Source organism: Amphimedon queenslandica, unplaced genomic scaffold (genome assembly GCF_000090795.2).
Source record: "Amphimedon queenslandica unplaced genomic scaffold, v1.1 AMPQUscaffold_9652_Cont18220, whole genome shotgun sequence".
Lineage (NCBI taxonomy): Eukaryota > Metazoa > Porifera > Demospongiae > Haplosclerida > Niphatidae > Amphimedon > Amphimedon queenslandica.
This window is the reverse complement of record NW_003550076.1, coordinates 1,562-4,019: the sequence shown is the minus strand read 5'-3', so window position 1 is coordinate 4,019 and position 2,458 is coordinate 1,562. Positions and strand designations below refer to the sequence as shown.

Genomic DNA, 2,458 nt, shown 5'->3' with positions numbered 1-2,458 from the left:
TACTAAAATTTGAGAGTACATGTACATGTATAATTTAATGTATATTGTATGAATTGATTAAAATCTTTTGTGCTTTTTATTTCTCTACAGATCTTGAGATGGCCATTAATTGCCTACTGGAATCTTATTTTTACTGGTCGCTTCAAATTTTTGGACTTGTGTTGTGAATTTTTAAAAGTAAACAATAGTTGTAATTACATGTAAAGGTTACATTTCATTTCTCTCTTTCTCTCTCTTTCTCCCTCTCTCAGTCTCATTATAAAAGAGCTGGCAATACCCAAAGACACTTAGAAACTTCTGCTAGAGTTTTCAAATGCGATTGATGACACCATGAGCAATTATGATGAAGATGATAGGTCTATACTGTATAAATTGTAATGTCCTCCTCTTTAAATAATTTGTATTTTGTACAGCACTTTAATGTATGGCAGCTTTATTTCTTTGTAAATTTTTTGATGATTTTATACACATACATGTACATGTACAGCACTTTACTATGAACATGTACATGTACATTAATGATTGTATGATTGGTTTATTATTCATAGGTCAGTATATACTCTAACTATGTACATGTACAAATTCCTCGGTTCTTCTTTGTGTCTGATTCAGCACTACTGGAGATACTGGGAAATATATTGGGTATCTGAAAAATACCCAAGGCTATAGCTCATGGTTTGTTCCAAAAAATGGCTCCAAAATCACCCCAAATTTTTATTACATTATCTGATACATATTAATGTCCTTATGCTGTGTAGAAAATTTGAGCTGATTCCTACTTCAATTTATCAAGTTACGGCCATTTCAAGAAAACACCAAAATTCTGAAAAATACCCAAGGCTATGGTTTTTTCCAAAAAAAATGGCTAAAAGTCGTCCCAAATTTTATTACATTATCTGATACATATTGATGTCCTGATGCTGTGTAGAAAATCTGAGCTGATTCTGACTTCAGTTTTTCAAGTTACGGCCATTTCGAGAAAACGCCAAAATTCTGAAAAATACCCAAGGCTATAGTCCATGGTTTTTTAAAAACAATGGCCAAAAAGTCACCCCAAATTTTTATTACATTATCTGATGCATATTGATGTTTTTTATGCTGTGTAGAAAGTTTGAGGTCATTCCGACTTCAATTTTTCAAGTTATGGCCGTTTTAAGAAAACGCCAAAATTCTCAAAATTACCCAAGGCTATAGCCCATGGTTTTTCCCAAAAAATCAGCCCAATTTTTATTACATTTACTGATACATATTGATGTCCTTATGCTGTGTAGAAAGTTTGAGGTGATTCCGACTTCAATTTTTCAAGCTACGGCCATTTTAAGAAAATGTCAAAATTCTGAAAAATACCCAAGGCTATAGCCCATGGTTTTTCCCAAAAAATGGCCAAAAAATCAGCCAAAATTTTTGTTACATTTACTGATACATATTGATGTCCTTATGCTGTGTTGAAAGTTTGAGGTGATTCCTACTTCAATTTTTCAAGTTACATCCATTTCAAAAAATTCCAAAAATATCCAAAGCTTTACACGTAGCTGTATTGGCTGTCTCAACTCCACTCCTTGTGCCATTATCAGCCATATAGCACTCTTTACTGTGCTATAACTATCATGTATTTGAAGTTGTGGCGCATTTGTTGAACTGCTAAATTTTGGTGTGTTTTAATTTGTGTCCATGTCCCATTGAGCATGTACATGTGTACATAATGGTTCATAATGGTGGGTTTTATTTTGGTGAATGGCTATTATCAATGCCAAATTCACACGTTCAGATTTTTAAAAATGGACATATCTTACAGTATGTGTCATGTATTAACCTTCTCTTTCCTAAGGTTATAGCAAGTTCCTGTTAAAGGTTCAAGTACATTAGGTATGTGTCAATATAATTATATTGTTCTCTGTTCTAGTGTGGGCATCAATGTAGTGCCGCCTCCACGTGACACTGCCTGGGATCACTAGTGGCTACTACTGCTAGTGATGCTAAGAGCACTACATACAAGAAGAATAGATACTAACAGTAACTATGTATGATGAATTACATTCCATTGTTAGGTTAATGACATTAAGAGGATAATTCTCTGCTATTGAAGACTACATTGAGAAGTATTCTAAGTATAGTATTGTTAAATATGTTGTTATTGCTATAGATTAATTGTTTGCTGTTTGAAGCTGTACATTAACTGAAGACTATAAAGAATTACATAACATTATTGTTTATAATTTTAGCATTTTTGTTTAAGACACAAAGTTGTCTTTTTATCATTGATTATTATGAATTTTGATTAAAATTATTGCGAGAGCCATTAATGCAGAAGCAGGTGCAATGACTTATAAACAGAAATGAGATTGAATCATGAAAATTGACAATAAAATAAGAAACACACTTCAGCCATACATGCAGAGTACAAGTCAACAATAATTTTAATTAATTAAACCAGTCTTATATATAGTGTTATATACAG

General features: G+C 32.3%; 1 long non-coding RNA gene across 1 annotated transcript; it reads left to right on the top strand.

Annotated features, from left to right (window-relative positions):
• The first annotated feature begins 94 nt into the window (after window positions 1–94).
• On the top strand, window positions 95–448 carry LOC109590689 (uncharacterized). Its single transcript, XR_002189451.1, has 2 exons — window positions 95–177; window positions 252–448. It is a non-coding gene; the product is annotated as an uncharacterized LOC109590689 (long non-coding RNA).
• Window positions 449–2,458: the final 2,010 nt, after the last annotated feature.